Source organism: Lissotriton vulgaris, chromosome 7 (genome assembly GCF_964263255.1).
Source record: "Lissotriton vulgaris chromosome 7, aLisVul1.2, whole genome shotgun sequence".
In the NCBI taxonomy this organism is placed as follows: Eukaryota; Metazoa; Chordata; class Amphibia; order Caudata; family Salamandridae; genus Lissotriton; species Lissotriton vulgaris.
Genome location: NC_141695.1, coordinates 1,476,421,481 through 1,476,448,656, shown reverse-complemented (window position 1 = coordinate 1,476,448,656; position 27,176 = coordinate 1,476,421,481). Strand labels below are relative to the sequence as shown.

The following is a 27,176-nucleotide window of genomic DNA, read 5'->3' as shown; positions in this document are numbered from 1 at the left end:
TGTTACTTCATGACCTCTGAGATGGGAATTGCCACTCAAAATGTGAGTTGATTTTGTAACCATTTTGTTTGAGTGAATGTTCTTCAGAGCCATGTGCCTCGTTCTCCCCTAGCCTAGAGTTGGTATCCTCTAAGGCTGCAGTGATGTTAGTTGGGATCACGTGATGGAGAGTGGGTGACAAATTGAGGAGGAAGGTGTTTGTGTACTTGGAGAATGGATTAACGGCATCCAGGACTTCTTTAAAGGGGCCCCCAAGTTATTTTTTTAGGCGTTTTCTGCTTTGGATCCTTCTTCCCTTGTGTCCTATTAATCCGGGTGACGAGAATACTTACCATAAAGAAATTTACATTCAATGAGTTAGTTGATGCTGTCATTTTGAAGCTAGTGTTTATGGGAATGTTGTCATTGTGAATAAGCCCTTTTACTACATTGATCATTTTCAAGGGGGATGCTCAGTTCATTACGAACTTTAATGGGAACATAGTATTGGAAACTAGAGGCACAAACAGAACAAGCAAAGGCACTAGTGTGAATAAACAAAAAAAAAGTGAAAGGTGAGTATGTGGATTTTGTTGGCATAATTGCATGCTTGAATATAGAAAAATGAGACTTCTAAGATGGGTTGTGCGTGTAGTTGCTATTTCATTCCTTTTATGTTGTGTTTGATTGTCACATCAAACAAGAAGCACAAGTAGTAGTGCCTTACTCTCATCACACATACTGTGAAAAGTATTGGTGTCTCTGGTTCATTCTTCATTCTATTATACCAGAATTGCTCATATTTGTCTTGAAATATTTGCTGTGTAAAATGTATGTTCGGTGTAGGAATAGGAATGTCGATCCATCACCAGTTTTCACAATAGCCACACAGAGAAATTAGCATTCACTGAATTCAGGTTGTAATAATTTAAATATATCTTATCCTGGTATTCTGGCACAGATACAATCCTTCTGGATGTCTCTGACAACACTGCTTTGTAAGGAAAATGCATTGAAATGCACACATGCTCCTCAGGGATGAAAAAAGGCCAAGGCATGTCCTGAGGAAAGGAACTCTAAAGTCATAGTTAAGATTGCAAATTCAAGTGTCCTGCTTATTTTTGCTTTCTCCCATAAGCTAGGTTTGATGATATGTTTTTGTGGCAAAATGCTTCTCCTGTGTGAACCCAATACAAAGACTGCCTCCTAAATCAAATATGTTGAACTGTTATCCACAGTCAAGAGTTCTGGTAAAATGCTTTTCTGCAGTATGCTGCATGTTTATATGAAACTTTGCAAACGCTGGACTGTGCTAATTTATGATAAAAAAACTATAATAGATTGCCAACCCCCATTATTAGAATGAATTTCTTGAGGAACTTAAAAGGAAACAAAGATTTTAAGTTTAAACCACATATATTTTTGAATAAACCTTTGCCAATTCACATTGTGTAGGCATTGATTCAGAAATTGTTATAATTTGGATCTATTTACTTGTTAACAAACCAAAAATATAAATCCAGCAGAAAACAGCTCTAGAAATCCATTTTAAATTCAAAGGCTATTTGTCAAACACTTCCTATGACAACAACCAGGTGATGGATGCAGGAATATGAAATTTCACAATTTACTACATTTGACAACAAATCGTTGCACAGAGCTATTTCCAATATCACCTATTTTGGATACAGGTTTTGCGATTATTTTTTTTAATGATCAAATATGTATTTGTCAGTCCATAGCTGTTTATTTGGGCAGGCGTTCTTAACATTTTGAATTCTGTGGTCCTCCACTGAATCACTAATGCAAGCCCGGGATACCCGCCTAAGCAATTTCATCCTTAAAACAACACACAAAATGTAGAGCTAATTATGCATCAGACAGTTGCACAATTATGCAATGTTTATTTAAATTCTCAAACAACAAATTAGGCAGACATCAGCATTTCAATGGGAATGTTGGAACTTTTCTAAATGTTGTGATTTTTCTAAAAGAACAAGCAGCATGCTACACTCTAGCATATCCATTTGTCTTTTTTGGTGGTAATGCATGTACCCTTTTGTTGGTGCATAGCAGTGCCTCAATTTAGGCCACCAGTGGTCCATAAAAGATTTTATTTGCTGTACTTGTGCTACTCCTTTGAATTAAGATGAGGATAACAGCTTCACTTGTAGCCTCCAATTTCCAGTTCCTACACATTTACAGAGCATTTGAACATGTTTCTGTTTTTGATTTGACTTTTACTCTATGTATAATTATTAATCTACTACTAATATTTAAAATGTTCTAAACAGTTGAGTACCCCCGGGGTAAGTGTCTCGACCCCAGCTTAAAAGCTGATTTGTTACAGGGTTTGGTAAATATTTTCTAATGTATCGAAATCTGAGTATTATTAAATATTAAGTAACATTTTATTAAATATGACTAGTAGTTCTCTTACTAGGAGATTCTAATATTCACCCACTGTCATTCCTCGTGTTAAGTCTGTGACAAGAGCTTATCGGATGATCATCACCATTTTCAACCCACAAGGCAAGGAGATTTGCTAAGTATAATGTTGGCTGACCATAACCTGGTATTTTTAGATCAGAACAGCCAAAGTCCAGGATCCGCAGAAGTTATCCCTAGATTCACTGGCAGAGGTTTTAATCCTAATATTAATTATATAGTTATCCCTGCATTATGCAATTTAGAGTTAAATAGAACCATTTTAGTGACCATAATGTATTACTTTTTGTTTAGATTGGAGATTAGAGGTGGAAGCAGCGCTTAAAGAAGGACCTAAGACTCGCGACCTCAAGTCTGTTGAACAGGGACGTAGATTGCAGTGGAATAAGGTGCCTCCAGAGTACTTCCTAAACAAGGTATATACTAAAAGTTGTCAGGACATCAGTATTTATTTAGAGGCTACTTCTCAACCTGAAGCATTTTAGACCGCTTTTAACAGGCTTTGTATACAAGTCTCGAAGTATTTAACCCGATTGGATGGGAAAAATCAAGGTGTTCAGTGATAGATGGTTTGACCACAGCTGCTTGATGGCTCACCAGATTGCCTACAACCCCGAAAACTCTCCAAAAAGTAATACAGAAGTCACTTTGTGTAGGAAGAGATATATGGCAGTATTAGCCGACCGGACACAATGTTATCAGTGTAACCTGCAATCAACTTCTCCAGGCTAAAATATTAAAATGTTGTGCCATATTTTGGGAAATAGTAAATCGCCCATATTTTACAGGAGATGTCAATAGAACAGTGGAGTACCACATATTCCCTGATCTCACAGTGCAGCGCTTTCCGGGGATACATTGTTCTGATACTGCTGAAACTATAGCTACCAATAGCGAGGGTCCTTCTGAAAAGTTTTTCAAGGAATTGTTTAGGAGACAAATGAGGCAATAATCTATATGTCCAGAAGCAAAGCACCAGGCCCGGATGTAGTCCCCACTGATTTTTACTGCTGATTTTTACTGCTGATTTCTACAGCAACGACCACCCCCTTTTTAGGTTCATCTGGGGTAAGACAGGAATGCTTTTTAGCCCACTTTTGTTTGCAATATACAGGAATAATCTGGGCCCAACACTATGTATCACCTGCAAAGACATCCCACGGGCAGGAGCGCTGCTTATCTGGGCCCAGTTATATGCTGACAATTCTGTGTTGTTATCATGATCAGCTGCAGGACTCTTTTGTTAGCTTTATGAACAGTTTGGATCGGAATACCAACTATAATAAATCTCCCATAATGGTTATGGTTGCCAGAAGAAGGGGCATAGAAAATAAATATAGCATGGAGTGATGTGACATTGCCAGAGTAAAGGCTTTTTCTTATTTAGTGGTCCTATTTGATGAGAGAGGATTTTGGTCCCCTTTGTTGAGAGCTAAAAGAAAGGCAATGGCTAGAGTGACTGCCTCTGTATTTGATTTTGCTTGTTGTTTAGGTGTGAAACCAATTAAGGTTGTTTTTTTATTTTATTTTTTTATATTTATTGAAAATTTTCGTACATTTTAACCCCCAACCCCCCGCCCACCCACCCACCTCCACCGAAGGACAGTTTCCTTTAAATTCGGACCTGGGGCAAACCATATAGACAATCCGTAAATTTTACAAATCAAACTTTGTTTGCACAATTCACAGTTATTAATAATGAATAAGAAATAAATAAATAGAAGGCAAGTATAGTAAAAATAGAAATGGGATAAAAAATAAAAGAAAGTGACAGAAGAGTAGGGATCAGACTGAGAGAAGGTTCATGTAAGGATATAATCTACGCATTCCACGAAAACAAACATAACTAAAATTCTTAACCCACCCCTTCCCTCCATTTGTTAATTGGGGCCCAGATTTGCTGCCCCTTTGCTCTCCCTTTTTTTCCCCGCCTGGCATGGATTGAGTTCTCTAAGTTACAGCTATGTAGTAGCCTAGCTACCCACGGTTGCAACAAAGGTGGTGTTTTATCTTTCCAGGCTGTCGCAATACACAGGCAGAAAACTGCCATTGCTACGAATAGAAAATATTCATGATTGCGGCAAGAGGCATCACTTGTGACCCCTAGCATGACCAGTTCTGGTGTTAGTTTAATTTGCAATTTAAGTGTTCTATCCATGAATACCTCCATAGCTTCTAGTAATGGCCGTAAGACTGGGCAAGCAACAAACATATGCAGTATGTCATCCTCATTACTGTCACACCTGGGGTATGTTATTCCCTGCGTTCCCCCCCCCCCCCCCCCCCCCCCCCCCCATTGAGCTATTTTGGCAGGTGTATAGTACAACATATACAGAGTTTTATAGTGCTGTGCTTGCAAGGCTGAGGAACAGAGAATTTCATAACCATACTTTAGTGATTTCCCAAACACCCCCCGCTCTATCCCCATTCTATTAATCCACTTCAGCTCTACCTTCTCCAAATCATCATCTCTATAGTTAATCAGCTCTGCATATAATCTTCCAATGTACAACCTTGCCCCTCCTCGATGGCCTGCAGTATTATATTATATTATATTCAAAGCCTCTCTCCCCCCCTGTCTTGCCTGCAAGGAAGCTTCTTGCTTGTAGATATTTGAAAAAGCTTCTTGAATTCATTCCAAACTTCCCTTGCAGTACTGAAAATTGGTAGATACCCTTGGGGCCTATAAGATCCCCCACGTTCCTAATCCCAAGCCTTACCCACTCCCCAAAAGTTGCGTCTCCATATATATCCTGTGGTAATGTAGGATTCTTTGCCAATCTGGTGTGGGCATTAAATCTGCCCATGCCAAAGCTCTTCTTAAAAGCCTGCCAGATCTTATATGCTGCCTCCACTGTCTTAGATTTAGTATCTTTAAAAAAGCGCGGCTCCGTTTGCTTCAATAACACGTTCTCAACCTCATCTCCTAAGACCAATCCATAAATCTCAGTGGAGCCGGTATGGTGTACTGCTTCCATTTCAGACCCTCCCAGAAGACTTGACATTTGTTGTAATGCAGCTGCCCAATAATACAACTTTAGGTCTGGCCTAGCCCATCCCCCACGCTCCCGTGGTAGCGACATAAATCTAAGAGCCCTTCTGGTTTTACCGTGGGACCAAATAAACCGGTTAAACATTTGTTCTATTAGAGTAAACCAGTTGACGTTAAAATATAAAGGTATTGTTCTAAATAAATATAAGCACTTTGGGAGCAGATTCATTTTAACAAAATTCACCCGGCCTACTATAGACATATGGATGTTATGTTCCCTGTCCAGATCTCGTTTGGCCTTATTTATTATTGGTCTAATGTTATTTTCTACTAACTGATCTAGATCTGCCGTGATGGCCACTCCCAGATACACCCCCTCTGTCACCACCCGGGAGTCGGTGCATTCTGCGTACGCATTACAGACAATTTGAGTCTTAGTTTTGTTCAGTGCATACCCTGCCACCCTTCCAAACTGATCTGCCTCTAGTTCTATTTCCCTGATAGACTCTATGGGTGTGGGTGTAAGAACTGCCACGTCGTCCGCATATGCTAGTACTTTGCACGGACCCATTTTTGTTGCCAGGGGTTGTATAAGCTCGTTTTGTTCTAGCTTAGCCAATAGTGGGTCAATATACAGCGCAAACAGCAGGGGTGAACATGGGCACCCCTGTCTAGTGCCACGCAAAATTACAATGGAGCTTGAGCCTTCCATATTTACTCTTATACATGCCGTTGGAGCCCTGTACATTGATCGTATTGATTTCAGAAACCTTTCCCCGCACCCCGCTTTCCTCAATACTGCCCACAGGAACTCCCAGGTCACGCGATCGAACGCCTTCTCGGCGTCTAGCAGGAGGACTGCCATAGGTCCCCCTGCCCCCTCTTGTGTTATCCCCTGGGCATCAAATAGAGTAATTACTTTTCTGATATGTTGTGTTGTGCCCCTGTTTGGGATAAATCCGTGCTGATCTTTACTGACTAGTCCTCTTATCACCCCCAATAGTCTGGTAGCCAAGGATTTTGAAAACATTTTAACGTCCGAATTAATTAAGGTTATAGGACGATATGATCCAGGGTCGGTTGGTGATTTGCCCTTCTTAAGGATTATTATTATGTCAGCCAGCTGACAGGAGTTGATACTCCTTCTTGAGCAGCGAGCATTGTATTCATTAGATCCGTTTATAAAGACTTAAAAAAAACCTTATAAAATTCTCCTAGGATCATATCCGGCCCAGCTGCTTTGCCAGATGGCAGACTTAGCATGGCCTCTATAATTTCCTCCTCATCCAGTGGAGCCCCCAGCTCCTCACTGTCAGTCTCAGATAGTACTCTGCTTGGTGTTCCCTCAAGATATCCACTGGTAGTCTTTCCTGTTCCTCTGTGTACAGTTTGAGATGGAATTTCCTAAAGACCTCCATGATCTCTTTCTCTTCGGTGACTATGTTACCTTCTGTATCTCTTATTTCTCTGATTTTCCCTCTTGCTTCTCTCTGCCTTGTTCTAACTGCAAGAGTATGGCCCACCTTTTCATTATATTCGTAACATCCTTCCCTTCTTTCCTTAAAGATTTTAGCTGCCTTCCGTGATATGTTTTCCTCAGCTGCCGCCTTAGCTAACATAACCTGTAAAACCTGCTGATCCGAATCTTGCCTGTCCCTACAAACCCTGACCAGTTCCTGTTCTGCATTTAACACTGCTATCTTTAACTGCCCTGATAATTCTTTTTCTTTTTTCTGCTTTGCCAGACTGTAACTCAGTCTCTCGCCGCGGACCTCTCCTTTAAAAGCATCCCATGCATTTCCTATTGCGGTACTACCCCTATTGATAGAGTAAAGGCTTTTCCTTATTTAGGGGTCCTATTTGATGAGAGAGGATTTTGGTCCCCTTTGTTGAGAGCTAAAAGAAACACAGTGGCTAGAGTGAGAGCTAAAAGAAAGGCAATGACTAGAGTGACTGCCTCTGTATTTGTTTTTGCTTGTTGTTTAGGTGTGAAACCAATTAAGGTTGTGATTAAAATATATCATTCCTAATGTATTTGCATGGAAAGTTGTGGAAGTGATATCTGGGGTTAGAAATAGGCCAGGGAACTACAAGTGTTTGGAAATAAATTTTTGAGGTGCCTGTTATCTTTTCCCCAATCCACAGCCTTCTACATTGTGTATGAGGATCTAGAGATGGGTAATGTTTCAGTTCTGTTAGCATTACTAACTTTGCGCAGCTGGATTTCAATATTGCTAAATCCAGACGTGGGATTGCATCAGACTATATTTAAGGATTGCATGATACTTGAAAAGGCCAGCAGTATTCCTTGGCTTAGCTATATCAAATCCTCATTTGTGGAACTGGGACTGTCTGGTTTATACAGGGTGCCAGAAAGGATTGTCCGTGAGGACTTAGTATGGGTCACAAAACATTATATAGCTGTAGCTCAGACCTAGAGAGAAGAGAAGGAAACCCTATTTCTATGCATATACCAATCGGAAATCATACATGCTCATAGAACCTTATCTTACAATGCTCCCCATCGCTTTCTATTAACAAGTGTTAGATTGAATTGACTGCTTTGGCTTTTGACCAAGCCTCAGGAATGGAACAAAGCTGTAAATCTAGATCCTTGTAGTTGTGATTCCTTCTTAGATTAAGATGCTTTGCATTTTGTAACGTTTTATGAATATGATAGTGCTCTTCGACAACAATGTACTTTGCCTTTGCTTAGAGGGAAACTATTTATGCAAGTTAGGCCTGCTCTAACTTTTCTACAGATGTTCTAAATGAATTCTTATGTTTTAATGTGGCCAACTTTTTAATAGGGGCGGTGAGACAGGAAACAGATCTATTGTCATCTCAATTAGAAGGATTAGTGGCAATATATGGTGCTCTTTTGAAGATTTTTAACAATACCTTATTGCTATCTATCCGAGGTTTTTTTATGTGGGAAATTTCTTTTTAGATTTTAGGATTGTGTGATTTTCTTTGCACTAAATTTTGTTTGCTTATATCTTTTATAGTTTTAAGTAATCGAATAAAGACTATTTGATGATGACTAGTAGTTTATCCAGGAAAAAATCACCTTTATCTTATCGGAAGAAATTGAGAATAGATTTTGATTGGCATAAAATATTTTTGATTTTGTCAATTTTATGAAAATTGAAGTGGCTTAACATTTTCCTCCGGTGTACTCAAGCAGAGAAACATCTGTCACATAATTAGCATAGGGTTAAGATAAACTATTGTTTATATGGGGAATTGAATTTTATATAAGTGTAGCAGTTATCCCCTTCGATGCTTCTGTCTGCCAACGGCCATTGCGAGCACTACCTCCGCGGTTAAGCGGCTATGTATGTAAAATAATTATTTTTTCTTTGTCTCCTATCACCTACCTTCAAGCATGAACAACATGCCACTACAAGTAATTCAATAAATGCTAAACCATTCCAGTAATTGGTAATAGCCCAGTGGATTGAAGACCACCATCAATTTGTAGTTACAAAGGATGCAATAAGTTAAATTTTTTGAAAATACTTTTGGGAACATTGTTGAGCATATCTTTTACTGCATTATCCCTCTTCCCTGCCAAAGTTGCGTTTCTCCCTGTATTTTTATTCACTTGCATCATGGTTTAGGCAGTTGTGTCTGAACTGTTCACACACATCTCAGCGTGGTCTTTGTTAGCAAATAATGCACCACCACAGGGATCTGGGTGATGTATAAATCATTTTTGTCGTTTTTTATAAGTGCATGTCTTGTGTTCCTTATTTACTCGGGAAGCCATGCTATAAAACAACCTACTACTAGCCTGTACCCAATGGAAAGCCACACCCAACACTGTTGGTATTTTCAGAGCCTCTTTTAGTGCACCCAAGTGCTGTGGCAATTTTGTAAATCATGCGAGTTAAGTACTCTCCCCATTCCATTTATGTCTTATAATGCCAGGATACTTAATGAGAAACGATGTTGAGATTCTTTATGGTGCAACTTTCAAAACCATTGCTATGTCATGTTGCTGGGCATACAATTTACATGAGCTTTACTTTAATGTAATTTTGCCAATGTTGGTAGTTTCAGCTAAAATTTTAATTAGAAAAAACAACAAATACTGTGGCAGTTGTAATGAAGGACACATCCTTTTGTGACACAATTTAAGGTGGTCCAGCTCATCCACTACAGATTTTAGAAATGTTTTGTCAAGTGGGTAGGCTGTTTAATATTGCTGTTGTGGCAAGTATGGGTATACTTGTTGTATGCAAGTCTGTGTGAGGCTGTTTTGTACCTCTCTGGTGACAGTACCTGTTCTGATATTGAGTAGAATTTCGTGAAGACACATGGTTGGACCAAAACTACCAGCATGTGTCCCTGTTTGATGAGTGTTTTAGGACCTCTGGTCTGCATTATTATAATCTAACACAATGTTATTAGATTGAAGCCTACCAGACCTGCACAGCTGTCTGGTTTGCTTAGGACAACTTCATGGCATTCAGAAAGCTTTCTTATTGCCAATTGATCACTATTGGCTTTGTGAGTTGTAACTTTTCAGTTGCTTGTTTTCTATTTGCCGGCTTTATTTGCTTTAGGCTGTTCAGTTTGAGTTCGTCCCTCCCCTGAGCATCCCTTGTTTACTGTACTTTTCCCGGTACTTACTTACTTTTTTTCTGTAGCAGACCTTTAAATCGTTTATTTTCTTGTCACATTTGTTGTGCATTCAAAGCAGTGGTGTGGAATTTAATAAAATATCTACTTGTCCATGGGGCAGGCTGTTTAATAAATCTACTTGTCCTGTAACAAAATCTACGTGTCCCCTTTGTGCCATGTAATGCGGCAACAAATTACGCAGCAATCTCATTTTATAAGAGTTCTGATATAGCCACTCTGATTATGCCAGGGTTCATACCATAATAGTGTTTGAATACTAGCAATTCGCTTATGCTACTACGTTTCTGCAGGTCTACATACTGGGGCTGAAGGTAGTCGTATGCAATAGTTCCAGGGTTGGAATGCCCTTTTTAATCTGTGCAAACCTACTAACGTGCATGTTTTAAGGGTTTTCAACAATTCTTCTCTAATCATTTCCCATACTGAGAACGGTTGGAAATGTACTACTGACAGTGGCCGACTTAAAACTTCTTTCAGGGTTGTGAAAAAAGTGGTTGGAGGAAAAGTGAACTGGAAAACATTCAGATTTTCACATGAGCAAATCTACACCTGCACATTTGCTCATGCTAAAATGCAGTTCACAAATATTTTCTGGGAGTACTATTTCTTGGCCCACTTCTGTAAATTCTCATGATTTCATGGAAACTGTACATATGCACTTACTGCAAGGATATATACCATGGATGCACTTTTGAGACTTTCTTTAATAATTGGGCCTCTAATTAGGCCTGGCGTTAACCATGACCTTTTGTTTTGTTTTTTATTCTGTCTCTCTCCGTCTGTCTATCAGCTGATGTCCCTGTAAGTACTAATTTTATATTACAAAAGGTCCTGGGTTTTAATGATATTTTAGAGAATTAGTTTGCACAGGCCAAAAATCAAGACTGTGTTTTTTAACTTCAGTGTCCAGCCGGACCTAGAAGTATTTATTTTTCAAGATAGTTGAGATAATCTGAATGAGGCGAAAACATTTCGCACATTAATAACTGGGCACAAGCCTGTACCAAGTCAAAGGGAGACAATACAAAAAAGAAAAGGACATACAGTTCACAGGCAAACAAGGAGAGCAGGGTGGCTTACAATACAATGCAAGAGGTTCTTGAATAAGCACAAACCCACAGTAACTGCCGGAAAAGTTAGAAATCATATAGCGAGCAGTACTGCTAAACAGTCGACGAACGTTTCGATCCCTATCTCCAATAATGTAGTGGGATCATCTTCAGGACTAGAATTAATTTTGCCTGAGTTGTCAAGTGAGCCTGTAGGGTATAAACAGGAAGAAAAGAAAGGAAGACATTTTTCTGTATCAAATATTTTACAGATTGAGTGCTAGAAAAGCTAAAGTGCTTGTCAACAACCATTTTTCATGCGGAATGCAACGAGTGTGCATGCAGTCGAGTGTTTTCAAAGGGTACAGATCTCAATGTGCTCGTGTTTGAAAGATCTAACAAGCCAGGCATACCGCGTTCATTTTAAGTGGCGCTAAGTGACGGGTACTATGGTGTTTGGGAGAGGGGATATCGTGGCGGTGGTAGTGAATCAAGGGAAGTAATTACCACGGGCCGGGCTGGAAGGGCCAGTCGTGGATGCACAAGCCTCCAATTAGTTCTGATTACTGGTGATACCTGAAAGGGTTGGTTGTGATTATTATTCAGTGTGTGACAGAAGGATTACACACACGACATATAGTAGTTAAAAAGCCACCATTTACCGGATTAGCGATTCAATGGAATCGAAGGGTTAAGGCCGGCCAGCAGCGGTAGGGTTATTCATGACCTAAAAAAGTTATTGTAATGCATAGTATAAAAACAAGGCAATTATACCAAGGTGAAAACGCAGGTGCAGTGAGGATAAAACACAACATTACCAAGTGAGCCTCGCGTTGGACGTGGGCTCGATACAGGACTTCAATGTAAGGGGGTTGTTTTTGGCGTCTGTGGAAGGAAGGGTAAGTTTAGACAGGGAGTGAAGGGCAATTAGTGGCGATACGGTGAAGGGGTGGACAAGTGGTTACCGTAAACCAGGGTCAGTTCCACGCGAGGCACTCAATGGGAATAGCCTCTTCCTTGCGAGCCTGAAATGAAAGAATATCAAGGACGTACGTGAAATATATCACGCGTATTCTCGGGGTCATTTAGATCCATAAGGGTGCTGCAGGGGCTTTCAAGGCTTACCTTAGGTTGCTCGTAGCGGGGCCGCGAATGGGGTCCCGTCAAGACAGCGCGATGGCCGGATGATGAGCGTCTGCCTGTAAGGACGCCTAATATGCTACATCCGGGCAGAGTTAGAAAGTGAGGAGGTACACGCTGGTGCCGGTAACGGTCGCCATATTGGAATGGTGAAATATCCGACCAGAGGGTTAGGAATCACCAAGAGGGTACTTCTACGTGGTATAAAGACCAAGGGTCATAGGTTTGTTAGTTGGATGGAGGCCCGCCGTGCCCCGTGACAGTGATAGTGAATGGACTAGTAAAGGGTGAATTGTGCCAATGTGGGCGCCATTTTGAAGTGGTGAGATCCCGATGAGGTGAAAGGGACTAGTGAGAGTGCCACCAAGCGATTCGCAGTGCCCACGGTCTCAAGCCCGTTCTATTAAAGAACAAAACAGTATCATACCAACTGACATTTGTAGAGAATGTTTACATTTTAGCGGACAGACAATTATTTTATATGCTCATGCTTCGAAGGGATCATGAATGAACAGCATTCATATTAGACTCGTCCAGTCCTCAGTTCTGTTAAGGCCATCCTGGATGGAGTTGAACTGTATGATGGACTTCAGTTCTTCTTTATTCAATAATTGTCCCATATTTCCACCTCTTGGAGGGAGTCTCAGTACTTTCAACACAGTCCATTTCAATTCATTATCCGCGTGTTTTTGAGCTGCAAAATGTTCCACCAGTGGTGCATTCGGGGTGCCGCACCTGATACGGCTCTTGTGTTGTCCAATGCGAATTTTTACCTTTTGGCTGGTCTGCCCTATATACACTTTCTGACAAGGGCATAAAATTAGGTAAATAACATTGCAGGTATTGCAGTTAGAGAAGGAGCGACATTGTATCGTGATGTTGTTAAAGGTAAAACTTTTTCCTTCAATCGTGCTTTCACAATTATTGCAACCACCAGTAAGTACAGTATTTTTCTCTTTTAGAAGGAGCATATTGGCACACAAAGTAGTTTTGTTCAGTGCCCAGAACCGCTGTGGCAATGTGTGCTGAGACCAACATTTTTTTGTTTTGATTTTGCCAATGCTTGTTAGAATGGTGAGGACCCAGCAGCTCCCACACTGTTATGGTTTTACAAAAACCATGCCTAAACGAGTCACGCCTTGACAAAACCAAAAGGCTGACAACCATTTTCAGACCCACTAGCTTTGCCAATGCTTGTTTAATTTTGTTTTCCATATTTGTATTTAAACTGGTTACACTGATTTTCCATTCTGAATATTTTTGGGAAATACTAACATACATCAACATGTTACTAAATGATGCTGCAAAGATACGGTACCTAAAATCTAACAGTAGTTTAGCTAAATGTTTTCTTTTCTTACATGCATTTTTTTGTGAACGTTTTATTTTGAAAGCAAAGAATCATCACTCTTGCGTTGAAGCTTCTGCAAATATTTGCATATAATCAGAGCATTCTGGGTGCATTATACAGAGCCTCATATTACTAAACTTTGAACATGTGTGTACACTTTTATACTGGAACCACAGTCAGTAGTCCAGGCTGAGCTTAAAACATTTACTTTTAGTACTCACCCTAATAATAAAGGCTTTGCGTTAATGAACCATATATACAAGTTTGAACAGAATTAACACACATACTACCTTATCCACTATGTGGTGCTGTAAACTGGCAGCCAAAAGGTTTGTGCTGCAGGGGTTGGGCCTACTTGTCCCAAGGACAAAATGCACATTAACCCCTTCGCTGCGGCAGGAATTCCACCGCAGCGCTATGCGGGCGGGGGGGTCGAGCGGCGCTCACATGCTCGTGACGGAGCCGCTCCGTCACGAGCCGCGGTTGAGCTGTGCTCGTGACGGAGCGGTTCTGTCACGAACGCGCCCGCACAATGGAACGCTCAGGGCAGGCGCTAAATTTGCGCCGCGCAGGCGCGCCATGACGGAACCGCTCCATCATGAGCACAGCTCAGCCGAGGCTCATGACGGCTCCGTCATGAGCGTAGAACGGGTTAAAACTTGTTGCCCTTGATCCCAAACAATATGCCCCGGGCGTCGGGCTATAGGAATTCCACATCCCTGCAAAGGCAGAAGTCAAATGTCAGTCTCTATCTTGTGAGGGAGCTTGGTGTTCACTTTTCTTTCTATGACTTCAAAATGACAGAATTTATGTGACAATCCTGCTGAGTACCCATGTTACCCATTCTACAGAATGTTATGTTGTCCAGCACACAACAAAAATGAACTGTGCTGATGTTACATATTGTATATGAATTTACAAAAGTACAAATGAAGCACATTTGTTTTGCAATTCTGAAGTGTGGTGGAAAGCAATATACCCCACCCCACCCTACTCTACTCTACTCCCACTCCACTCTACTCCCACTCCACTCTACTCCCACTCCACTCTACTCCCATTCCACTCTACTCCCATTCCACTCTACTCCCATTCCACTCTACTCCCACTCCATTCACTCTACTCCCACTCCATTCACTCTACTCCCACTCCACTCACTCTACTCCCACTCCACTCACTCTACTCCCACTCCACTCCCACTCCACTCTTCTCCCACTCCACTCTTCTCCCACTCCACTCTTCTCCCACTCCACTCTTCTCCCACTCCACTCTTCTCCCACTCCACTCTACTCCCACTCCACTCTACTCCCACTCCACTCTACTCCCACTCCACTCTACTCCCACTCCACTCTACTCCCACTCCACTCTACTCCCACTCCACTCTACTCCCACTCCACTCTACTCCCACTCCACTCTACTCCCACTCCACTCGTCTCCCACTCCACTCGTCTCCCACTCCACTCTTCTCCCACTCCACTCTTCTCCCACTCCACTCTTCTCCCACTCCACTCTTCTCCCACTCCACTCTTCTCCCACTCCACTCTTCTCCCACTCCACTCTTCTCCCACTCCACTCTTCTCCCACTCCACTCTACTCCCACTCCACTCTTCTCCCACTCCACTCTACTCCCACTCCACTCTACTCCCACTCCACTCTACTCCCACTCCACTCTACTCCCACTCCACTCTACTCCCACTCCACTCGTCTCCCACTCCACTCTTCTCCCACTCCACTCTTCTCCCACTCCACTCCACTCTTCTCCCACTCCACTCTTCTCCCACTCCACTCTTCTCCCACTCCACTCTTCTCCCACTCCACTCTTCTCCCACTCCACTCTTCTCCCACTCCACTCTTCTCCCACTCCACTCTACTCCCACTCCACTCTACTCCCACTCCACTCTACTCCCACTCCACTCTACTCCCACTCCACTCTACTCCCACTCCACTCTACTCCACTCTACTCCCACTCCACTCTACTCCCACTCCACTCTACTCCCACTCCACTCTACTCCCACTCCACTCTACTCCCACTCCACTCTACTCCACTCTACTCCCACTCCACTCTACTCCCACTCCACTCTACTCCCACTCCACTCTACTCCCACTCCACTCGTCTCCCACTCCACTCGTCTCCCACTCCACTCTTCTCCCACTCCACTCTTCTCCCACTCCACTCTTCTCCCACTCCACTCTTCTCCCACTCCACTCTTCCCCCACTCCACTCTTCCCCCACTCCACTCTTCCCCCACTCCACTCTTCCCCCACTCCACTCTTCTCCCACTCCACTCTTCTCCCACTCCACTCCACTCGTCTCCCACTCGTCTCCCACTCCACTCGTCTCCCACTCCACTCGTCTCCCACTCCACTCTTCTCCCACTCCACTCTTCTCCCACTCCACTCCACTCTTCTCCCACTCCACTCTACTCCCACTCCACTCTACTCCCACTCCACTCTACTCCCACTCCACTCTACTCCCACTCCACTCTACTCCCACTCCACTCTACTCCCACTCCACTCTACTCCCACTCCACTCTACTCCCACTCCACTCTACTCCCACTCCACTCGTCTCCCACTCCACTCGTCTCCCACTCCACTCGTCTCCCACTCCACTCTTCTCCCACTCCACTCTTCTCCCACTCCACTCTTCCCCCACTCCACTCTTCCCCCACTCCACTCTTCCCCCACTCCACTCTTCCCCCACTCCACTCTTCCCCCACTCCACTCTTCTCCCACTCCACTCTTCTCCCACTCCACTCCACTCGTCTCCCACTCGTCTCCCACTCCACTCGTCTCCCACTCCACTCGTCTCCCACTCCACTCTTCTCCCACTCCACTCTTCTCCCACTCCACTCCACTCTTCTCCCACTCCACTCTTCTCCCACTCCACTCTTCTCCCACTCCTCTTTACTCTATCCTATTCCACTCCACTCTACCCTACTCCACTCTGCCCCACTCCAGTCCAGGCGATCCTACTCTAATCAACTCTAATCTACCCCTCTCCACCTCAAATCTACCCCAATCGAACCCACTTCCCTCTATCTCAGTTTACCCCTTTCCTATGTACCCCACTCCAATCTACCCCACCTAACTCCAGTCTACCTCAATTTACCCCACTCCAATTAAGTCTAACTGAATCTACCCCACTCCACTACGAAGAGCATCCACACCAGTGTACAAAATGGCTAAAACACATTGTCGAAGCCAATAGCGCTTGCATAAGTCAAGACCTGTTGGCCTTGCTAGGGCTTGCTTTTATAAATTAAAAGGTTGCCCTTCTAAAACCTATTTGAAGGATTGAGACATTTGAGATTGCAAATGAGGGCTTTGCTTAGTGGTTGATGAGTGAAACCTAGTTTGAGAGTGGTGATGGTTTTAAAAATTGTTTTAAGTGCTGTTGATTCGGTCAAAATAAGCATGAAAACCGCTAAATGAAAGGGCTAGAATAACTGAAGAAAGCTGTCCCCCCACCCTTTGCTCCTCTAGCTGCAGTCAGAGTTGATACACAATCAGAAAGACAAAGATAGCTTCCATCACACCTAGATGGCAATGAGCCCAACCACTGCGGGCCCTTTAAAAATGGTTATGCCCTCTCTGGGATTACCTGTTATCTCCCACACCCCATTCCACAAAGGTATGAAGTAACACATCCTGCGTATCTGCCATTATGTCTATGCCCTCTGATTGAAGGATCTCTCCTGGTCGTATAGCTTAGGACTCTTGTGTACAACAAATACAGAAGCATTAAGGAACACATAGGGCTAAATAAAGGAAACTGCATTTTTTGTTAAATTGTAGATTATTGTACAGTGGATTGCCTTTGGGGTTTGTTGCACTTTGCAAATAAATGAATTCCTACCTGTTGTAAGAAAATGAATGATCACTGAGCGCCATTGCTCATTAATGATGAGGGGACAATTTTCAAATCTTTGCCACAGGGAACTGCTTGGAAAATCATAGCTATTAGAAGTGCTGCTATATGTTAATGCATAAGGTCTCAAACACCATACTGTAGCCATCCATGTTCTGGAAATTTCCAGGCTAAACGTTTGCAACAACTGCTATCATCCCACTCAATATGTACTGCACTTAAGCTGCCAGGCACATTTACTCAGGAAAGAAATACAACAACATAACCCCATTGTGAGACTCCACTGGCTCCCCATCGCAGCACAGCTTTAATTCATTGTCTGCATCTTAATTTATTAAGCTATCCACAATGCCAATCCACTGTGCAGCACAAAATTGCTTAAGATATCAAAACTTCTTAGGAGCTGAAGCTCTGTACTTACGGACTTCCTAAATTCAGGACTACGTCTGCTTTGATACAATCATTCTCCGAAGCTGCCCGTTCCATATGAAACTGCTAAGAACACCAATATCTGTTACTTCCTTCAAGAAATACCGCAACGTTCACCTCCCCAGTCAGTTCTTAACTAAACAATAAACTGCACACTCACTGCCCAGTTCGGTCTTGCCATAACTGTTTCAATGCTTAAGTGTATTATAACGTTTATTTTTTAGTTTGCCTTCTAATGTAGAACTGTTGTTCCATGTGATGCACCCTAACACCCTTAGATACCCTATTTAAATGTGTAAAATACAATAAATAAAATGCTTTTACTGAGATATTCGTAGAACATTTCCAGGTTACGAAAGAAGCGCCAAAATGTTCAATGGCCAAATAGGACTATACACAGTGATTTAAACAAAATCCCCTTAGGACCATAGGTCAATACAAAGCAGTACATTTCAGTGTTTAACAAATGTTTTGCAGAGGTAGGTCCATAAAGACCAGCTCAATCACTTGAATAAAGGTTTACGTGTATATCTATGAATCTAAGTCTGTGCTGAAAGTCCATATGCGGTCAAAAGAATTTCGAAATGTTCTGAAAGACGGCGAACAAGATTTGTCTCAAACCTGAGGGAACACAGCAGAGAGGCACTGATTGAGAAAGTTAGTATTTAATTTGTGTAGACTTACTGTTACCCTTTATCTTTCTGGAGGAGAGCAGTGATCCCAACAGCCAAAACAAGAATACCAGTTGCTCTATCAACAGCTTTTGCATTTTTTAAGTAGTCTCTGTGAGAAGTTGGCCTGATACGTGATGTCCACTATTCTAGTTGGCACATTGTATCAGTCCAAACAACCCTTATGGTGATGGTTGTAAAGTCAACCTTATAGACCAGCTATCCTAGTGGTAGCATGGACAAAGCAGTCTTACGCTAATACTTCAGAGAGCATGTGAAGCCAATTGTTTTACCAATAATAACCCCTTGAATACCAAATGAAAGGACACCACACAAGGTATATATCAAATATATATGTATTAATTACTAACACAACCCCTCTGCACTCTTTATGAGTTCAGAGTTCGAGATACATCACAAGTTACTCAATAAACATACTATAAGTTGCACAAATACAATTCTGCCCTAGGGGCCTCATGAACCATATACTAAGTAAGTGGTATAAGAACCACTTCAGGACAGGTGAATAGGCCTAGGGCCTAGGGAATCGCCGGGACTACACTGAACAACCACAGGTTAGGAAGTAGGAGTCCCACAGGATGCGTGTGCAATGTCTAAACACACACGCGGGTTCTCATAGACTTTCAATGGGAATGTAAAGTTTGTAAAGTAGTTGATTTCTGGCACTTCTGGATGGACTATGGGAAAACCCAGTTAAACTAGGACACTTGGATAGTTATTACCCATGGGAGCACCGGAGTACTCTAGTTACCTCACCCAGGGAAGCCGGGTGCATAGGTGTTCTTTCGTGTCGGGTTTCGTCGTCTAATCCTATGGAGAGCTGCACAAAGATGCTGCAGGCGACCAGGAGGAAGATGCCCGGTTGGATCCAAGGGTGGATCGGAGCAGTGAAGAACCTGAAAGCAGAGGGGACCGAGTCTGGGTCACTAGCCAGTGACCAGGAAAGAACCAGGTGATGTTGAGCTGCAAACAGGTGAAGTGAAGCTTGTCTCTGCAGCCACGTGGACCAGGAGGCGTCGATGACGACCAGGAGCTGGATACAGACTGTCCCACGAAGGATCTCGCTGTTGGCGGTGTCTGCTTCCGGATTAGAGTCAACAAGCCTTGGCAAAGGCAACCCACGCAGGAAGGGAAGATCGGCTTCTGTTCAGACCAGCAAGGTCTGGGGAGCTTCCCCTTGACAGGAAAGCAGCAGCAAGCCCGGAGCAACCAGGCAAGCGGTGTTGATTCACAAGGATGTCTTCAGGAGGGCCACTAGCCAACGGGCTAGCAACCGCGAAGACGCGTCGAGGAGAAATACAGGCGCAGGCCCCACGCGGCACTCATGGAGTGTGGAGGGCTGAGCTTCTGTGCACTTACGGCTCGGGGTTGGGGCTTCTCAAGTCCCAATGCACAACTTCGAGAATGCCTCAGAAGCTGTACAGTTAGCAAAAAGCAGGTCCTGCAGGTAGTCCGGCCCCATGTCTCTCGTGTCCGCCACGGATCTCAGCTTTGCTGTGGATGTGGGTTGGAGTCAGAGAAGTCTGGAAGTCCAGAGGCTGTGTCGCTGATTCTTCGGGTTCCGGCGGGAACGTCGACAAAGCAAACCGACAAGTCACTGATGGTGCCTGTTTGCACAGGGTGGTCACTCCTTGACCATAAGGGAGATTCTTCAGTCTTTTAGTTGCAGTAGAATGTCGAAGGTCCAGAGTTTCGTTTCAGTTCAGGTTAATCTAATGTCTCTAGACACAGCTCCTAGCTTTATACTAATCTAAGGGGCTGGATTACCTGCTAGGTCCCTCCTAGGGGTGGAACCTGGGAAGGGGGTGGTTACACCCCTTTCCCTTTGTCCAGTTTTGCGCCAGAGCTGGGGCTGGAGTGCCCCAGCAACTGGTTTGAACCGGGCTATGCATGGAGCACCTTGTGTACCCCAGGCAGTGTCTCATTTCATTCAACCCACCCTGCCCCAATACATTGTAGCCTGTCTGGGGAGGTGCTAGCACCTCCCAAGGCAGGAAACCTATTGTCCAGCCCTCCACTGCCGGAGTTTCGTCCAGCAGCAGGAGGTCAGACTCGTGTCTGTGGCAGCAGCATCCATTTTATGATGCTGAGGCTCTGTTTAACTTAAACCAGGTAAAGCTAAAACTACATGTCTTCTCCCTCTAGAAGGGGGTAATGCTACCCCTGCTGTCAGGACTGGCGTGGGGGGTAGTATTCCAAAGCGTATGACACCTTACACAACATGTTTTGATAAAGCCAACCAAAGTTAGCATTAACCGCGAGGATTATAATGCACTTAAAAGTATACGGTATGGCTATATCATAGAACGGCTATAAAGACATGGTTCCGAAAGCTGCAGACAGGCTCAGCTCATGCTAGAGCACCATCTCACATAAAAACAAGCACTCTGCCTTCAGGATTGTCAAGGCCTGCCATAGGAGTGACTTATAGGTATATATGTGTCTATATATATAATGGTAGGTATAGGAATACTATACCTAAGCAAGGGGTGATTACACAGCCATGCCCCAGCTGAGTGATCAGCCAGTTGTGTCAGTTTGGATGGTCAGCCAGGGGTGGCATAATACATGCTGCAGCCCCTGGTAGGCCTTGGATGCACCTATGCCCTGGGTACCCATGGTACACTATACAGGGGCTCATAAGGTGACCCAATATCCAATTGGAGATGTACCTAAAGTACATGGAGTCCATTTTTACAGTGAGAGCAGATAGCCTGAGGCCTTGATTAGCAGGATCCCAGGCCAACTAAGTCGAAAACCAGCTAAGCACTAGGCAAAAAGTTGGGGTAACCATGTAGTCAGATATCCACCATCCTACCCCCCCCCCCCCCCAACGAAAGGAGATAAGGCTATCATTGACCAGGTAAGCCTATATTGCCTAAGTGGCCATATAAGGAAGTACCTGCACTAGCATTGTTACCCCCTGTCTCGTGGTCCACTAAGCAATCACTTACCCTAAGGTTATCATAGGGTCTCTGTTGTAATGTACATATGCTTGTTTCCTTTTGGTTCATCTTATGACATGGTGCCATTCCTTTACTTGTACATTCTGTTCTACTCCTGGTGATTCCATGCTCACTTGAGTCTTGGAGCCTGGAGGAGCTGGCAGAGTCATTGAGAACTGTTGGTGATGTATTGACATTAAACCTACTAATTGAACTTATCCAGTGTCGCTGAGTCCCTTTAACACTGGCGACGATTGGCAGCTTGGAAGGGACAAGCCACATCACCACTTAACCCTGAACCCACTTTCTTGGATTTTCGTTTTGGATTTTCGTTTTTGGATATACCCTTCTATTGGATTTATGGATTAATTCCACTTGGATTTTACTTTGAACGTTTTTATGGATTTAAGACTTTCTGACTTTCAAGACTTTCTGACTTTTTGTTACCAATTTGGATCGTTTTTTCCTTGTTGATTTTAATTGGATCTGCAGACCCGTTGATCTACCACTGACTTGTGACTTTTTATTGGTACATGCCTTGCATCTCAACTTCCCACTCCAGGTAACCTTTTAATGGTGTTTTTTTTTACCGCTTCCCTCTGCTTGTTTCCTTTCCCTCGTTGGAAACGCTGTCCCTGTTTACTTTTGCTTGCCAACGGTCTTACCTGCCGTTAGGCGCGCTCCAGCCATTTCCTCGAGCCATTGCCTCGTTCTCCCTCCTCATTCGGCTCTCTGTTGAACGCGCAGGAGTCGCGCTGACATTCTCCCTCCTCGTTCGGCTTTCTGCTGAACGCGCTGGAGTCACGCTGACATCTCGAGCACCCGCCATTACGCTCTTGCATCTCCTGCATTCTTCGCCTGGAATTCCCGGCTGCCTTTGCGTGACGTGAAGACGCAGTGACGTCATACGCATACGTGCCGCCATCTTGCCCTCACTGGTTGCCTAGTTACACTATTTACCAGAGATCTTTTCTTCAGCGTTTTCGCCGGACTGTGGGAAATTTGCATTTTTACTTTGTTTTTTTATTTTTACGACTAACTTCGACCTTTATACATCGTTTTCTTCAGGTTTGACTTATTTTTTGACTGTGTATCATCTTTACTTTGTGATACACACACACACTTTTTTTTTGTGTGTTTTTGTTTGTTCTACTTTATTCTTTTTGGATTATCAATTGTTGTGTTTCTTATCACTTATCCACCACATAATGTCTTCTTCCTCTTCCATGACACAGCCTCCTGCTTTTCTTTGCGAAAAGGGTGAACCCATTCTCCCTTGGAAAAGGTGGAAAAATCTTTTTGACTCGTATCTATTAGCTATTGGTGGTGAAAAATTTTCAGCTGTAAGAAAACAAGCAATTTTACTGCACAACTTAGGTGTTGAAGGTCGTAATATATATGACAGTATTGATGAAATACCCATCAATGATGGTTCTGGTGATTCAGATACAGATGTTTTTCACATGTCTTTAAAAATGTTAGAAGATTATTTTGGGCCCAGAATTAATGTAGTTTTAGAACGTCATAAGTTCTTTGCGAGAGTACAAGAGTCTAAGGAAAAGGTTGGTATATACGTTGCTTCTTTAAAAACATTGGCACGTACTTGCGAGTTTGGAGAACTTGCTGATTCCTTGATTCGTGACCAGTTGGTCAGATGTACGAATAGCTCTAGAGTACAAGAGAAACTCTTGTCTAAAAATCCTTCCCTAAGAGAAGCGTTAGCCATTGTTGAGGGTATTGAGAATACTTCTGGTTGGGCTAAAGAGATGAAAGAGCACAAAGTCTCACCTGATGGCTCCTCCAGCTCCAGTAGTATTCATCAAGTTGTCCAACCCATGAGTCCTTCTCAACCATCTACTTCTGATGATAGCATTTGTAAGGTTATGCAAAACACCAAGCCTAAAATTTCTTTTGATCGTAGTAAGATCAAGTGTTATAGATGTGGCAGCTCTAATCATTCTTCTTCTTTTCCCAACTGTTATGCCAAATCTTCCACTTGTCTCAAATGTGGTATTAAAGGACATTATGCCAGGGTTTGCAAATCTTCTACTAAAGTACACTCTATTGAATGTCCAATACCTTCTTCAGATGCTCCCAGATTGGTAATTTCAAGTGTCACAAGTGATGGCAGCATTGACGCTGATCCTATCTTCATGCCTGAGTGTAATGTGATTATTGGAGGGGAAGATTTTATAGTCCTAGCAGACTCTGGTTCTCCCTTCACCCTAATTGGAAACGAGAATTGGAACAAAACGTTTCCTAAAGTTGACTTGTTTAAGCCTGATATTAATGCTGTTAGCTACAATGGTTCCCGCATTGAAGTATCAGGTTACACTGTTATGAGAATTCATTTCAAAGGTCGTGAAACTGTTGGTAAAATTTATGTTGCTTACAGAGGTGACAATCTCTTAGGGTGGAGGCACCAGAGGGATTTAGGAATTATTCTTAATCCTAATGCCCTCAAACCCTCGGACCAGGTCATGCTTATTGATCAGATCTCTATCTCCAACATTTTCTTTGATGAATTTCCCCATGTTTTCTCTGACAAATTGGGTTTACTGAAAGACTTTGAACATCGGATTATTTTAAAAAAAAATGCTGTTCCTTGTGTATATAAGGTTAGAAAAGTTCCTAACATGATGCTTGCTCCTCTTAAACAAGAACTTTCTAGACTTATAGATTTGAATGTTTTTGAAGAAATTGAGTCTTCAGAGTGGTTGGCCCCAGTGGTTTTGGCCCCCAAGGATGGTGGGAAGAACATTTGCATGTGTGTGGACCTTAGGGGGTTGAATACATGTATTTGGGTGGATCGACAACCCCTGCCTAATATCCCTGAGTCCATCACTATGCTTGCTGGGGCTAAAATATTCTCTGTTCTTGATTTGTCCTCAGCTTACCACCAGGTCCCACTTCATCATGATTCTAAACACCTTACCTCCTTTGTCACTCCTCTTGGTGCGTTTCGTTTTGTGAGGATGCCTTTTGGTTTGGCATCTGCTGCGGCTTGCTTTCAAAGAATTATGAAATTGGTTGTGGGTGATGTTTCTAATGTCATCTTTTTCCAAGATGATATTTTGGTTTTTGGCAAGGACAATCTTGAACATGAAAAGGTTTTGAGGGCAGTTTTATTGAGATTGGCTGATAAAGGTTTAACGGTTAACAAAGCTAAGTGTAAGATTGGTGTAACTTCTGTTACCTATCTGGGTCATGTAATTTCTGGTGAAGGAATACAACCCAAGTTGGAATTAGCAAAGAGTATTGCTGAGGCTCCCACTCCTTCCGATAAGGATCAAGTCAGATCATTTGTTGGCCTAGCCGAGTTTTATTCTAAGTTTATAAAAAACTTTGCCTCTGTTGTGGAGCCTATTAGGAACCTTCTTAAAAAAGGTGTTCATATTGACTGGAATGATGATTGCAATGGTGCGTTTCATGTTGTAAAAAAGACTATCAGTCAACTACCTAGTTTGGGTCATTTTGATACCAAGAAAAAGGCATTTCTTTCCACTGATGCCAGTCTATCCGGTTTGGGTGCTGTTCTTTCTCAAGTGGTCAATGGTGAGGAAAGAGTTGTGGCATTTGCTTCCAGAGCCCTAAAAATGGCTGAAGGGCATTATTCTTGCATCGAAAGAGAAGCTCTTGCTGTGGTTTGGGCTATTAAACACTTTAAGTTTTATTTGTGGGGAATTCCTTTTATTGTAAAGTCGGATCACAAACCCTTAATTCAAGTGTTCTCTTGCATGGAAAGTGAGAGATTAACTCCTAGGCTTAAACGTTGGAGTGAGGGGTTAGAAGAGTTCAATTTCATTGTGCAATATGTTCCTGGGTCCTTGAATAAGACTGCGGATTGTCTCCCACGTTTTCCCTTACAGGATCAAGATGAACATTTTGACTTGGGTACGGTCAAAGTGTCTTGGGTTTGTGAAAGTGCTATTTCTTTGGAAGATTGGGTGCTTGCTCAATCTAATGATCAAGTCTTTCCTTTGGTCAAGGATTTGGTGGTTAAAGGTTGGCCTTGTAACAGTAGAGATATTAGCTGTGAGCTTCTGCCTTTTTGGGCGATTCGAGATGAACTTCCTATCGTTGATGATATTGTGATGCGTGGTGAGAGGTTGATTCCTCCTTCTATGATGAGATCTAAACTTATCAACCTTGCTCATGATGGACACATGGGTAGGAGTTTTACCAAAGCTCGCCTTAGAGAAAGGTACTGGTGGCCCAATATGGACAGTGAAGTTGAGTTGGTTGGCAAGGATTGTTATCAGTGTGCCATTAATGATAAGTCTAAGGTTGTGAGTAAGGCCCCACTATCACCTGTAACAGTTCCTGACCAACCTTGGTCCAAGTTGGGTTTGGACATCATGGGTCCTTTTGATTTATTAACACCTTCTGAAAGATTTGTGATTCTTCTTGTTGACTATACTTCAAAATGGGTGGCCACTAAGTGTGTAGCCTCGGTCACTTCTAAAGTGGTCATAGATTTCTTGCGTGATGAATTTGTTTCTGAAGGCATTCCTAAGTGCATCATTACAGATAATGGTGTGCAGTTTATCTCCACCGATATGGGTTTTTTCTTGAATGACCATGGTATATCTCATCTTAGAACTGCACTCTATGCACCCCAGGCAAATGGTCTTGCGGAGCGAATTAATCGTGTTGTCAAGGGGTGCGTGCAGAGGGCTATTGAAATTAAATGTTCTCTCAAGGATGTCTTACGTGATACTTGGTGGGCACATCGCACCACCATCAATTATATTTCCAAGTCTTCTCCATTTTTTTTGCTACGGGGTAGACAAGCTTGTTCTAAATTGAATCCTCCTTGGCTTCCTCTTCAATCTCCTCTCCCTTTGGATAAGGGGAATGTGGAGGACAGAAATCTTTCTCATCAACAAAAGTATAAAGAGCGTTATGATCTGAAGAATTCTACCAAACCTGTGTTGTGGAGTGTGGGAGAATGGGTCCTGGTTAAAAAGCCAAGATTTTCCAAAAAAGGTTCTTCTGAGTTCATGGGTCCTTTTAAGATTACTAAGATTCACAGAAATGTGGTTACTTTGCAAAATGGCTGTAAATGGAGCATGTCCAGGCTTGTTAAGTTCTCTCCTGTGTTTCCTTCTACTTCTTCCAATTTGGATTGTTCCCTTCCTCCTTCCCCTCCGGATGGTCAATGTGCTGTTTCCTCTAGAAGGTTTCCTCAGAGAACTCATCAAGCTCCTGTACGCTACAGAGACTACGTTTAGGTTTTCTTCATCATTATCCTGTTGGGTGTGTTTTCTTGGGGTGTGATGAATTATTGTGTTTTTGTTTTATTTCCTTTATTACTCTTTTTCATTTCTTTTAGTATAGGGGATGTGTTGTAATTGAGGTAATATAGATTTTTTGGTCAAGTTATGTTCCCTAGCGCGTACCCCACCGTCTCCATGTACGAGTTAAAGTGCATGTAACTTCCCTCCTGTACCAGCTATGAAGACGCAAATACATTTGCGTCCACCGTTAACATGTCCTCTTTCAGACCCACCTTGAATGGGTTGAATGGTCCGTTCCTAAGTATGCTATGCCAACGTCTTTTTGTAGTATACTTCTACGTTTTTCAGCTCTAGCTGAGTAGGCCCCTGAATTTCTGCCACCGAGCCTCTTTTCT

General features: G+C 42.8%; 1 protein-coding gene across 2 annotated transcripts in view; it reads left to right on the top strand.

Moving 5' to 3' along the window:
- The window catches only part of ZHX3 (zinc fingers and homeoboxes 3), a 121,520-nt gene that overhangs the window by 31,950 nt on the left and 62,394 nt on the right, over positions 1-27,176 (top strand). The window contains exon 2 of one of the 2 annotated variants that reach the window (XM_086932274.1): positions 2,722-2,843. The exons of the other annotated variant lie outside the window; for it this stretch is intronic. The gene's annotated coding sequence lies outside the window, so the exon portion shown is untranslated. The remainder of the gene's footprint in view (positions 1-2,721; positions 2,844-27,176) is intronic. 2 annotated transcript variants of the gene reach the window in all.